The sequence below is a fragment of the Megascapheus bottae genome, chromosome 2 (genome assembly GCF_031878675.1).
Source record: "Megascapheus bottae isolate mThoBot1 chromosome 2, mThoBot2.hap1, whole genome shotgun sequence".
NCBI lineage: Eukaryota > Metazoa > Chordata > Mammalia > Rodentia > Geomyidae > Megascapheus > Megascapheus bottae.
The window spans coordinates 23,086,042-23,100,679 of NC_143510.1; positions in this window are offsets into that span (position 1 = coordinate 23,086,042).

Sequence of the window (14,638 nt, forward strand, 5' to 3'; positions counted from 1 at the left end):
GCTGATCAAATATACAACCTTTTATTACCCCCAGATTATTCTCCTATGTCCTTTCTCCCTTAGTGCTATCTGACATCTACAAGTAGTAGTTATTACATCCTCAGAGTGATTAAAACCTTAGACTCAACACCATGCACAAGGAGCAATAGACATATTTTGGTTTCTTCAAAAAAATTGTTTTTTAAATTATTTAAATAGCGCCTTAGCATTGACAATACGGTCAAATACTAAAAAAAAAAACTAAACTTAATGGAGCATGGAGTGTCTTCTTCAGGAAGTATTTACTAACAATTGGGAAGTATTTAGTAGTGTGCTTAGTGATGGGAAGAACAAGAAAAATGAAAATAGATGTCTAGCCACTGGTGTCAATAAATGTATAGTCTGAGAAGTAAAAACAATTTCTAGAAAATAAACACTCTGGGCTGGAAATGTAAAGTGGCACTTAGCTAGCATGTACAAGGCCCAGAAATCAACCATCAACTCTAATTAAAAGAAAAAGAACAAGAACGATCTATGTGACATGATGATATGAACTGAATCATATGCTGTTGATACTGGTGTTCCTCAGGTAAAAGTAAGACACTCTTAATCCTCAGTTTTTAAATTTCATCATTATGGTGTTATCACTTCTGCTTCCTAAATCTTTGAGTGCTTTCAATTTTTCTATTACCATTACAGGTTAACATCTTTGTGTATACATGTGTTTCTAAAGTTGCCTTTTTAGTAGTCTGTCTACCGTAATTGTTATTCATTCTTTATCCTTTATTTTTGCCAGTCCTGGGCCTTGAACTCAGGGCCTGAGCACTGTCCTTGGCCTTTCTCAAGGCTAGAGCCCTGAGCTCTTTAGGTTCAAGGCTAATGCTGTACCACTGTGAGTCACAGCACCACTTTCAATTTTCTAGTGGTTAATTGGAGGTAAGAGTCTCATGGACTTTCTGACTCTGGGCTTGACTGAATCATGATCCTCAAATCTCAGCCTCCTGAATCATGAGCTATTAGCTTCTGGCTTGTTGATGGGGTTTCATGCCAAAATAGGCTTGAATTTAGGGCCCCATGCTCTGGCTCGACGTACTTACTTATGGCTGGTATCCTTCTACTTGAGCTGTTCCATCAGTCTGGTGTTATGCTTATTAATTAGAGATGGAAAAATCTGACTTTTTAACTATGTTGTTTTTAAACAATGATTCTCCAGCTCTCATTCTTGTGAATAACTAAGGTTAAAGGCAGCATCCGACCACATCAATATTCAGTTTAGCAATAATTATGTTTTCAGGAAATAACTCTTCTCAAACTAACAATGATTAATGGTGCATAAATAATTTCTGGTAAATAACTTAAATATTTGCTCATTCTATGTTAATATATATTTGATAAAAACAAATGGATTTACTAAATATTTTTATTTTTATTAACAAGTCTTCATATTATCTAGTTTTTAGCATTTTTTGTTTTGTTTTTAATGCTAGCATCATTTTCTTGCTTTTTTTCTCCTTGAGGAAAAAAAAAAGTAATGTTTGTTTTTTCTTTAGGTGAATGTTACAGAAGTTTAACCTTTAACCAATATCCCTACAGATTCAATGTAGTATGACAACTTATAAATAACACAAAGCAAGTTGTTACTCATCACATGGAGTCTTTGAGAACTTTTCTTCTGATAATAAAAGTAATTAAAATAATGTAGATTGGAAAGATCAGAGACCACAATTCTTCCTGATGTTTTTCTGAGAATTGACTACAAACATTCTAATACTCTTTGAAAGGGAAATTATAATTATTCACAGATCCTGGCTTATTAATTGCTGAAAAAAGCTCAATAATTCAAGCTGCAATTATAAAAAAATTAATGGCACTATTCCCTTATGTATTGCTAGAAAGTAAATGCTACTTAATCATTAAAAAGCACGAAATATGCATTTTCTGTGTTAACTTTGTTTCATTTGATTCTTAAAAGTCTTACAAAAAGGTATGGCTCTTAAAAAAATTATGCAGCCTGGCTATTTCATATCATGTGTGCAATACAAAATGAAAATAGTGTTTCTTAAAGATTTAATTTACAATGTTGTCAGCAAATATAAAAGAGTAGAATTACAGATGATAATTACTAATTGGACATTCATAATTCTAGCTACCCAACGAGGATTAGATCTGAAGAACAAGGTTGAGGTAGAACTCCAGCAGACAAATTCATGAGGTTTTTTTTTTTTGTTTTGTTTTTTTGGTTTTTTGGTTTTTTTTGTAATCAAGCAGTAGATTACAAGTCCTGATTGAAAAAAAAAAGTCAAACAAGGAGGTAAGGCCCTGAGTTAAAACCTCAAAACTGTCACACACACACACACACACACACACACACACACACACACATAACTAACATAAAATAAATCATAGTAACTAAGAGCACACAAATTAAGTCAGGGAGTAGTCTAAAATAGGCATTGCATATGAAAGAATTCTTAGCTCGAGCTCTAGAACTTGTAAAATGTATTGTCTTAAATTGTATCTGTAAACTTGGAACATATTCCAGAATACTTGAGGAATGAATTCAAGTAATCAAAGCTATGAATTACTAATCTTCTTGAGTCATAGGCTGCACTTTAAAATTTCTGACAACATGTTTATACTGTGGGTATTTAATTCAGTAACCAGACATTGTGGAAAGTGTAGCAATCACTACTGCCCGTTATGAGGCAGTAAGCATGGAACTCAGATACTTTTAAAAATAAAGGAAAAGGAGGTTCCTAAGGTGCTTGTGTTTTTAGTTTGTTAGACTTCATTCATTCTCATTGCTAGATGATATTTCATCATGCGGATGATGCTTTTATTGACTCATAAACATGGCACAGGTTGTATTCTCTTTTACATATTGTGGATGTTTCCATGAATATGCATGCTTTCATTTTCTATGAGGATAGTTTTCATTTCTCTTGAACATATAACTAGCAGTAAAATGTGTATGCTACATAAGATGTTTGTGGACCAGTTTTCTGTGATGGCTGGACAATTTTCCTTTCCCATCAGCGGTGTATTAGGGTTTCAGTTTCTCCAAATTGTTCTCGAATTGTTGCTCCCTCTGGTTTTTCACAGTAGTCATGAAGTTATAGATCAAGATTGTGATCCACATTTTCTTGATGGTAGATGGCTTTGAGTATCTTTTCATATGCTTGCTGGGAACAGGATTGTTGAACTAATGGCTACTCAGAATCTTATCCCATTCCTGGGGCTAGAACTCAGGGCCTGGGCACTGTCCTTGAGCTTTCTTAAGGCTAGTGCTCTACCACTTGAGCCACAAAACCACTTCTGGCTTGTTTTGTGTATGTGGTCCTGAGGAATCAAACCCAGGGTTTCATGTATGCTAGGCAAGCACACTACCACTGGGCCATACTCCTGGCCCATCTTTCCCCATTTTAATTGGGTTATTTGTCTTACATTATTGAGTTTTCACCATTCATTATGTATTCCAGATACAAGTCACCTCTTGCCTATATCAATGCTTATCACATATATCGCTCACAATATTTTCTTTTACTTTTGTCTGTCCACCGTTTTAGTAGTTACCTCTGAAACGCTAATTTTAAATATTGATAAAGTCCAACTATAAAAATTTTGTTGCTGCCAGGAGTTTGGTCTAGTGGTAGAGTGCTTGCCTAGCATGCACAAAGACCTGGGTTCGATTCCTCAGCACCACATACATAGAAAAAAGATGGAAGTAGTGCTGTGGCTCAAGTGGTAAAACTCTGGCCTTAAGAAAGTCCAAGGACAGTGCTCAGGCCTTGAGCTCAAGCCCAGGACTGACAAAAACAAACAAAAAACAAAACAAAACAAAATTTTGTTGCTTGTACATCTGATATATAAAAAAAATCATTGCCGGGGCTGCGAGTTTGGCCTAGTGGTAGAGTGCTTGCCTAGCATGCATGAAGACCCGGGTTCGATTCCTCTGTACCACATACTTAGAAAAAGCCAGAAGTGGTGCTAAGGCTCAAGTGGTAGAGCTCTAGCCTTGAGAAAAATCCAAGAACATAATGTACTATGTTGTCTCTCATCTCCTTTGCTGTCCCTTGGTTATCTCATATTGTTATAGTATCTCACTTTGTTATCTGATATATTGAATTTATTTGTATTTGGTTATTTGAAATTTGATAGGGAAGGGGGGAAAACCAAGACGGGTGGGGGGTGTGGGGGGAGGGTAATGGATACTAAGACATGTGAAAGGGTATCAATGTATGTGCACCTTCTATCTGGCAAATATCATGTAACCCTTTTACTAATTACAATAAAAAAAAAGAAAAGAAAAAAAAGAAAAATCCAAGGACAGTGCTCAGGCCCTGAGCTTAAGCCCAGGACTGGCAAAAAAAAAAAAAAAAAAAAAAAAATCATTGCCAACCAATGGTCAGAAACATTTGCTTATATATTCTAAGAGGTCTATTTATAGTTTAAACTTCTATATTTAACCATTACTAACCTTGAATTAAGCTTTGGTCTGTTCTAAGGTCCTGTGAGTTGTTTCACAAATGAATAAGAACATTAATTATCACAATAAAGCCTTCGAATGTCTGTTTGCCATGCCCACAATCTACTGCCTGCCCTCAGAGAAAAGCAAGACATTTGATAGAGGTGGTGAATTTTAGATACTATTTGCCAAAAGCATCTGTTATATGAGTTTTAATAGTACAAGAGAAATTCACATCCTGCTGAGAATAGAAACAGTTATGGTAAAGAAATTAGCTAATAAGCATAGTACCAGGCCTCACACTATAAATCTGCTCTCACCTGCCAAACCCTGGGCCCTGTGGAATTTAGGAGAACTCAATAGGAATTTGAGATAAGGTGATACATAGAAACTCACATTTCTCAGTCAGGTACTATTTATCAGTGGTGTGAAGTTGAAGCCAGATTAAGACCAAGGCTGAATAGAAGATATTAATTTTTGTAAAGAAGTCTTCAGCCCCCTCTTAATTCCTTCCTTTTGACTTTATCATATATACATTATAAAGATGGGAGGAAGTAATAAATCTGTAATATGTCTTCCTATGGAAAGTTGTCTTGTGCTTTGGTTTCCATAATTCACACTCTGATTTCTCATTACCTCAGGCCATTGATAAATCCAAAGTTCTCTGTTATATAGATGGAATTAGACATGCTAGCAGAGATGGTCCTTATAAATAGGTACTATTTATAAGAAAGAAATGATCTTTGAAACCATTATGATTTTATCTTAAATCCATCAAGATAAATTTACAAACTATAACTCCAGTGATTTAGGGATTCAAATCTAAAAGTAATAATTTTTAGTTTTTCCTTTTTTTGATTAAAAAAGGACTAAACTTTATTGACAAACTGCTGCAGACATTTTGACATAAGTTTAAGTTACCTATTTAGGCAGACTTACATATGTAGCATTTAATCTTCCGAGAACAAAATGGGAGGATGGTACAAATCCAATAAAGACTTTAACTTATGTACAAAGTGGATTTTGATTCCTTTTTCAAAAGCTTATAGTTTCCATGAACTTGATGTTGTCAATACTGAATTGTTCCCAAGGTAGTTAGTCAAGTATGTCTCAACACTAGCATGATATAAAAAGGGACACAGCAGCTGAATGTTTAGTTTTCATTAGTGTATAAGTCTGAATTTTATGTTTCCAAATTCCTGGTAGTCAAGTCTTCTGATTCTAGCAAGGCTCAGGACAATGCAAGGCATGGTGGGGATGGATGATTGTGTTTCATCCCATGTTCTCTGTTCCCCAGAAACAACCATCCAAAACTGATCAATTTATAACTGCCCAGCAGTGTTACTTCTTTATACATTCTTACTATATAAAAGTGACATGTAGCCAAGGATGGACACATGAAACCATGAAGTCACACTCACTCAATGTAATACGAAGGAGTGGTTGCATACCTGACTCAAGGATACATTGTCATGGTGAATCACCTGAACTTGGGTGATTCAATAGCCAAATGGCATATAATGGACACAACTTTACATAACGTGGATACCAGAGCTTACCTTAACTTAGATGATATTTTATGTGAAATGGTAAATTGTTTTTCAATAATGTGGTTGTGGAAATTTTTAATTCTTTCTTTATTTTTCTTTCTTTAGTCCATCGTGAGCCAGAACTCTGGGCCTAAGTGCTGTCCCTGAGCTCTTTAGATCAAGGCCTAGAGCTCTACCACTTGAGCCACAGCACCACTTCTGGTTTTCTGGTGTTTAATTGGAGATAAGAATCTCATGGATTTTGAACAGCGATCCTAAGATCTCAGCCTCCTAAGTAGCTAGGATTACAGATGTGAGCCACTGGGTACCTGTCAAAGTTATGAAATTTTGCTGTGGATTAACTGTAGATACTTAGCAAAACCTGAATATACTACCTGTCTTCGGATTCTTCGGTGAAAACTTTTTCATGATAGCTTATTGAAAATTAATGAATATCATCCCTCTGAAATATCTATTATTTGCCTTTCTTGAGAATTATTAGAGTCTCAGTTTATTGAACTGTTGATTTCTTTATGGTACTCAAATGAATACAGAAAGAACCTTTTTAACCTGGCTTCTTCAATATCATTTCAATGATACCATTTATTTAAAATATATATTGTTTTTCTCTGGAAACAATAATATCCTGGTTCATCCTAAATTCCTTAAGGCAAAAAACTTCATTTTAGTTAAAGGTCAGTATGAAATAGCAAAATCTGAGAATAAATAAAATGATCCTCATGATTAATTTTTTTGAAGTGACAGTTTGTATAGATCCACCTAGAAATATTTTTAAAGGTGATACATTCAGGTTGCTATCTCTGGTTTAACTCTTACAAAACTAAATCTGAGGAGATTCATTCAAAAATAAAAATATCAACTGTGCTCATTCATGTCTGTGATACTAGCTCCTCAGAAGGCTGATGGAAAGATCTTGGTTTCAAATCAGTCTTGTCAGAAAAGTCCTTGAGACTGTATCCCAATTCACCAGAAAATGGCAGACTAGAGGCAAGGCTCAAGCAATGCTCAAGCAGTCAGCAATGCAAATGACGACAACAACAACAAAACTACAATGCAAGGCCCTGAATTCAAGCCCTGATACCAGCTTGCAGGCATACAAATGTCTATACCTTTTTAGATATTTAACATTCTTTATCAGTTTGTTCCTAGGATCCTTTTGTTTTTTACAGTTCTTATTTCCCCATGAAACACCAAAGTATAGTCACTTTAATAATAGATAAACACAAAATGGAAATGCTATTTGTAAGTCAAAGTATTTTAGCTTTAGAAAATAACAAAGAATAAGAGGAGAGAGGAATTTAACTCTTCTGGGTCACTGAGTTTATCTCAGGCTTCCGGAAATATTTGCATATAAAAATCTGCTTATGATTAATATTAGGATTCTGTGCCCTAATTCTCACTTAAATTTGCCAGCTTTCATCATACCATAAACTTTGAAAGTTGGGAGATCCATAACAATGAACTATAGGCTTGTGGAATCAACAATGCAGCTCCCTAGTGATGTATTGTGACTGAAATAAACACATTTATAATGACCCATAAAAAGTACCAGGCCGTAAAGCTATATATTTATATGCCAGATAAAATTTAAAAGCTTATACTGCATTCAGAAATAAACAAGTTTGCCAATAGATAATCTATAATGTGCCTTATTTGTGAAGAAAGGAAAGTGAAGATTAAACTAACAAAAATAAACTTTAGAGAGTATCTACCAGATACACCAGCTCTATGTACTCCTGATAGGTTCTAAGGGCAAAATTCATGCTGGGTACAAGGACATGAGTACTTTGAAATGCTAAATTTTTCATATTTTATTAAAAATATAAACATCACTTTTGTGTCATATTGTGTAATATTGTTAACATTGTGAACACAGAAATTTTATGGCTTCTGAAAGTATAAAATATTCTGAATACATAAAACCAATCTTAACAGCTACTGGTCTTTGTTTTGGTTAATACATCTGTATTTTCTCAACAAATACCTCTAGTGCTAGGATATATCATGTGTTTTAAGATACAATCTACCATGTAAATTCTGCTGTTGTGTGGAATCCTATGAAAAAACAAACAGTTCCAGGGGAAATACTTTACTCATCGTATCAATGTGAAAGGAGATTACTTTATAGCATGAGAAATAATACAGTTCAGTATATTTTTATAACCAAACAATCTGATTCAAAGAAACTCTCAATAGGTTTCCTCAGCTACGCTCAGAAAAGAGGACTCAAGTTAATGAAGGAAGCCTGCATAATTTATTAGTATTATATTGCTTTTGTCCAAAAACAGTGGGGAACTTTGAGATAATCGCAAAGGAAGTATTTATTACCCTATCATGGCCAAAATTTGTGGAAGACATCCAGAAATTCTGAAGAAAATTTGTTCTCTTTTCATTGTACTGGTTTTTAATACTAAAAAGACTATAAGGAACAGAGTGCTTAAGTGGACATTTGACATAATTTACGAACATCACCTAAAGCAATGTGGAAGAATTCACCATAAATTGCATCACTACTTAAGGCAGAGAAGAAAGGAATTGGATATGTTTGATATCTGTGTTAGTTGTGTATCACTGTGTAACAAATGACCCTAACCTTCCATAATTTATGACATTTATAATCTTGGCTTCTATGAGCAGGGTTGATTTCAATCTGAAATACCATTGAGATCACACATTTAGAATATGTGAAACACAATGAATTTCATAAAAATTAAAGTCACCACATGTCCTTCTCTGTAGTCAAGGAACACAAGGAGAAATAGGCCCTTGGTCTCAGCTTACAGAGTTCAGCAGATATTAGCAGGACACTCTACCATGTACCATGTGCAGGACTCTGGTTAACATTCTGATGTACATTGCTTCACCTTCTAGACATCGGTTTGAACAGTCCAAAAAAAAAAAAAAAAACTCTACATGGACTCTAAGCCCTAAACTTGTGGGTCATTCTGCCCAGTAGCCTATTCCAATTCCTAGAAAATATTTTAGTTTATATAAAAGCTTTCTGGGCTCTATGCATCCTTAGTCTAACAAATGTATTAGAGCTAAAAATGGGTAACTCTCTTTCAGGAAGCAACTTTACACAAGAAATACACTTTCCCCCCTTATTTCTTTTTTTCTTTTTTTTTTTTTGCCAGTCCTGGGCTTGAGCTCAGGGCCTGAGCACTGTCCTTGGACTTTCTCAAGGCTAGAGATCTACCACTTGAGCCTCAGCACCACTTCCGGCTTTTTTCTATGTATGTGGTACCGAGGAATCGAACCCGGGTCTTCATGCATGCTAGGCAAGCACTTTAACCACTAGGCCAAACTCCCAGCCCTCCCCCCTTATTTCTTGTGACATGTATGTCACCCAGAATTCCTTGTGGAATTTAACTCACATACAATCTGTTACTGGAAGAAAGAAAAAAGTAAAGTCAACAAATATCACCAAAGAAATCAGGGTTTGCATACCTTGACTCAGATATCCTGATAATATAGTCATTAGATAATGTATAAACAGACAAATGAAAGACATGTAAATTATAAGAAGGTCTTATATACAAGTAAATTTTCCTTGTTTAGAATTCATCCTTCAGCCAGGTGCTGGTAACTCATTTTAGCTACTTAGGAGGCTGAGATCTGAGGATTATAGTTCAAAGCCAGCCAGGGTTAGAAAAGTCCCCCTGAGACACTTATCTCACAACCTGGATGTAGAGCTGTGGCTCAAGTGTGGTAAAGTGCGAGCCTTGAGCAAAACAAAACAAAAATCATGCTTCAAAAGTTTTGGCAAACTCTAATCCACTTTCACTCTTGGTGTGTGTGTGTGCGTGTGTGTGCGTGTGTGTGTGTGTGTGTAATTGATTGACTTTCCCTCATTGAATTCTTTTTAAAACTGTTTAAACCTTTTTGTTCTTTGAAGGCACATGATTTTCATTAGGTGCAAACTATCCTTTCGTGCTCTGTTACTGCCTAATACAATTCTCAAGTTAAAGAGCATTGCGTTCATTTTGTTGACTAATTGACTGGAAGAGTTTGAATTATTGCACCAGATTTTCTCATCCAGAGATTATGATTTGATCATAAGCTGGCCCATTCATAAGCTGTATCAAGTAGACGAGGATACCAGGATCTCATCTAGAAAATTACTGTTCAAATTTATGTAGCTTCCAAAATGCCCAATTAATTCACAAGATGTAATTTATTCTCTGGAAGAATCTATCTTATTAAATTTATGTTCCTTCAAATTATAAGATTATTTTTAAATAAAAATGTCGCATATCCAATATCTCTTTGTTCTCCAGATGAGGGACTGCAAATGAGGCTGCAATTACCTTCATAGTACTTCTGTATACTATTTTATAGTTCTAAAGTACTAAAACAATTGGTCTAACTATAAGACCTCTAAGCTAAGCAGTCTCATTACTAACAGAATTCATCCACCTCCATACAGTTTAGTCATAGGCCTATGGGGTGCCATTCTTTTTCAACTGTTTTTATGGCAAGCAAAACCACTGCACATATATCTTGTCCTTCAGTAGAAAGTTGCCCAAGGTGCGTACATGTTTAATGATGCCCAACAAAGCAGAGTGGTGGAGATAATGGGAGGAGGAAGAACAGCCCAACTGCCAGTTTGATTCAGGACACCCTTCATTACCTCCTTTCTTCCCTCCATTACAGAAACCTTGGAGTTTGAGGAAACACATCGCCCAGTGCACTAGCATTATGTCTGCAAATGAGCAGAATCGAGTATAGGCTTTTCCCTCCAGAGCTGTGAGGAGGAAGAGCAGTCTAAGGACAATGGTGAGGCAGAGCCACCAGGCTCTATTTCTGGTCACAATGTCAGTGAAGGGAAATCTACAAAGACTTCATTTGGGTTTGCCTTTTGTATGTTTTGACAGACTAATAAAATGCTCATTAAAATTTTTAAAAATAATTTATTCAAATACACTACAAGGCCACAGGGATAGGGACTGTCCTACAGCTGCTTTCTTCTTATCTATATTTTTTGTTCTTTTTTTCATATATTTTTATTGTAATTAATAGAAGGGTTACATGATATTTGCCAGATAGAAGGTGCATTAATTCCCATACATTGATACCCTTTCACATGTCTTGGTCCCCATTTCCCTCTCCCCCACCCCCACCCCCCATCTTGGTTTTCCCCTCTTCCCTATCCAATTTCAAATACAAATATATCCAATATATCAGATAACAAAGTGAGATACTGTAACAATATGATATAACCAAGGGACAGCAAAAGAGATGAGAGATGACATAGTACCTTAAGAACAACTATCATTCATTATATGGCTTATGTTTTTATATCCTAGAGATCCTTTCTTCTTATCTATATTTTTATTACTGTAAAAGTGATGTATGAAAGTGTTTGTGTTAGATAAACCAGCTAATGAGTACATTTCTTTTTGAACAGTGTTGTCCCTTCCCTCATTTCTCTAAGTTTTTTCCCTCCCAACCTGCCACTCCCAAGCTGTATAGTTTATTAGTTTATTTTCAACACATAGTCTAGTGAGCAACACTGCTGCCTTTATTCAGTCACGGTTTCATCATTTCTTTGCTTCACACTTGCCCTCCCCCGAACAAATAAACTTACATACAAGACAAAAGGTAGAGAAAAAAAAAAAACAGTGACAGAGGAGAAAAAAAGGGAAAAAAAATAACACAAAATAACAAAGAAAAACCTCTTGCTACCATCTCCTGGAGTCTGTTTCAATAAATATCAATTTATAGAATCATATATATGTACAAGTACATAGCAAATGTTGTATGTTGACTGCAGCTAGTGTCTACAATGCTGAACGATGAAGGTAGACAAAGTTCCAATATACCCATATACTCCTGTTCTGATCTAACACATATGGTAAGTAAATTTGGTTACAATGGAATGAATGAGTTTTTCAGTTCATAAAGAAGTGAGATGTTCAGAAAGAAGTATCTGCCCCATATCTATGCAATCAATCTTTTTACCTGTGAATTTAAACATTTACCTCAAGTGACACTGAGATAAGCAAGTTAATGCATTGACTTCATTCAAATAAAAATTACAGACCTATTGTTTTGACAAATTAAAAAAGAAAGTGTTAATGCAGGAAAGACTAATTTAAAGTACCTGTGGGAATGAAGCAGAATGATTTTACACGAGGTGGAAAGGGAAGGTCTCCTTTTAGTAAACATTATCCGACAGTGTGGGTGGCATATGAAAGTATCTGGAGAAAGAACATTCCTGGAAGGAATAAAAACCTAGGTGCAGGCCTCTGAATGGAAGTACACCAGTCATTGGTGAAGCTCAAGTGGCAGAGTACCAACCTAGTACAAAAAAAAAAGCTCAGGGTCAATGTCAAGCCCCCAAATAGTATTATCTCACTTACTCAAACAAAAATAAAGTAAATAATAACTAAATACAATAAGATGGGATTTTAGAAAACTGGTCAGACTATCAATCAACTTTGAAAATAGAGTTACTGGAATTTTCTGATGTCAACTACAATATTGACTAATATTAAGCTAGTAAGTTATTATAAAATATATGTACACAGATTCAGAGTCATATATGCCATATATCCTGATATCACAACATGGCTCTAATATGGTTAAGGCATTGTTCTAGTTTTCTCTGTTCGTAAATACTCTTCACAATGCAAAAAGGGAAGACAGTTTAAACAAATTAAGAAAAGTCTTTAAAAGAATGTGGTTTATTTGTGACCCCTACTTTTGGAGAATTCATTGGTCATGAGGAAATGCACATCTTAAATTTGTATGGTAGCTGACGTTGGCCTTTGGGTATTACAGGGGTAAGTGAACATGTATCACAGCTTTTGTTGTCTTCATTTAATAGTATTAATAGCCCTAGTTACAAATTTTTAATTGAAGTGCTCCTTGTCCCAAGGATACAATAGATTCCTAACTGATCCATTTTTCAGGTCATGCACTTATGCTTTCTTTGATATTTTCCTTTAATAGTTGAAACTGTTGTACATTTCTCTGTTGAGAGTATTGGAATCTTGTTTCTCATAAAAATTCTGGTTAAAAAAGAAGTCTGGTAATCTTCTGAGAATCTTGGTCGTGTAGGAGAAAAATCAGAACTTTGAAAGAGACACACAATAAAGATAAGATGTTTTTACTACTCTATTATTAATATACGATGTGCAATGTATATTACAAACCTCAATATATGCAAAAACTGGTTCTAAAATTTATCGGTACATCTTAATTATACAGGATTCTAGGCATACTCACACAGTGAGACCAGAGGCTATTCATAGGAGAGGAACACAAAAGGACAAGGCCTATGTACATCTGATCACATAAAATAATATTTATCAAAATAAATTCCAGGAAATGGAAATTAGATTTTTTGTTGCTGTTTTTGTTTTCTTCTGTCTTTGTCTGTGTGAGGATAAGGAGGACACAGAAATGGAAGGACAATGGGTGAACAGATACAGCAGTGATACACACTACACTAGATACTAGGTTGAAAATGAAATACACAACTTGTGGGTGGAGACAGCAAGAAAAACTGGGAGGGAGCCAGAGAAGGAAAGACATTATCCAACAAGAAATGTAATCATTACTGTCTTACATAACTATAAACCCTCTGTATATCACTTTATTGTAGCAATTTAAAGATGGGAATAATATATGCCTACATTATATATTATATTTACATGTGTGTATATGTAAATGTATATATGTAATATATTTACAAATATATGTATTATATACATATATATATATATACTTCAAAAAAAAGACCTAATTTTAAAGTGCTTTATTTTTACTTTTAGTTTTTTGGTGCTGATCCTGAGGCTTGAAATCAGGATGATTGGGAAGGGGTGGGGGGAGGGAACATGGGATAAAAACATGAAAAGGGGTATCACTGTTCAAGAAGTAATGCATTCACTACCTGACAAAAGTAACTGTAACCCCTCTATATGTTACCCTGAACAAAAAAATCAATTATTCTGAAGAAAGAAAGAAAAAAAGAAGGAAAGAAAGAAAGAAAGAAAGAAAGAAAGAAAGAAAGAAAGAAAGAAAGACCTGGGTGCTATCACTGACAATCTTTTGTTCAAGCTTAATGCTCTACCACTTGAGCCAGAGCTCTTCTGCAGCTTTTATTTGAGAGGTTCTATATTGGAGATAATTGTCTCAAGGACTTTATTCTTTCCTGTCTGCCTTCCTCAGATCTTGCTTCCTGAGTGAGAAGATTGCAGGTGTAGCCAAAAGTACCTGACCACATACTGATGTATTATTTTAGAAAAAAAATTCTCACATGTATTCCTTAATTATTTAAGAAGAAATTAGAATTAGAGAAATATTGTCATTGCAGTAAAATTTTGAAATATATTAAGAATAAATCTGGCATGTAGTTTTTGGATGCAGTATACATTTCAGGGTATTTGTTAAATTTTATTTTTTTATTATTTTTATTTTTTATTGTAATTAATAAAAGGGTTACATGATATTTGCCAGATAGAAGGGCATTAATTCACATACATTGATACCCTTTCACATGTCTTGGTAACCATTACCCTCCCCCCCACCCCCCCACCCGTCTTGGTTTTCCCCCTTTCCCTATCAAATTTCAAATAACCAAATACAAATAAATTCAATATATCAGATAACAAAGTGAGATACTGTAACAATATGAGAT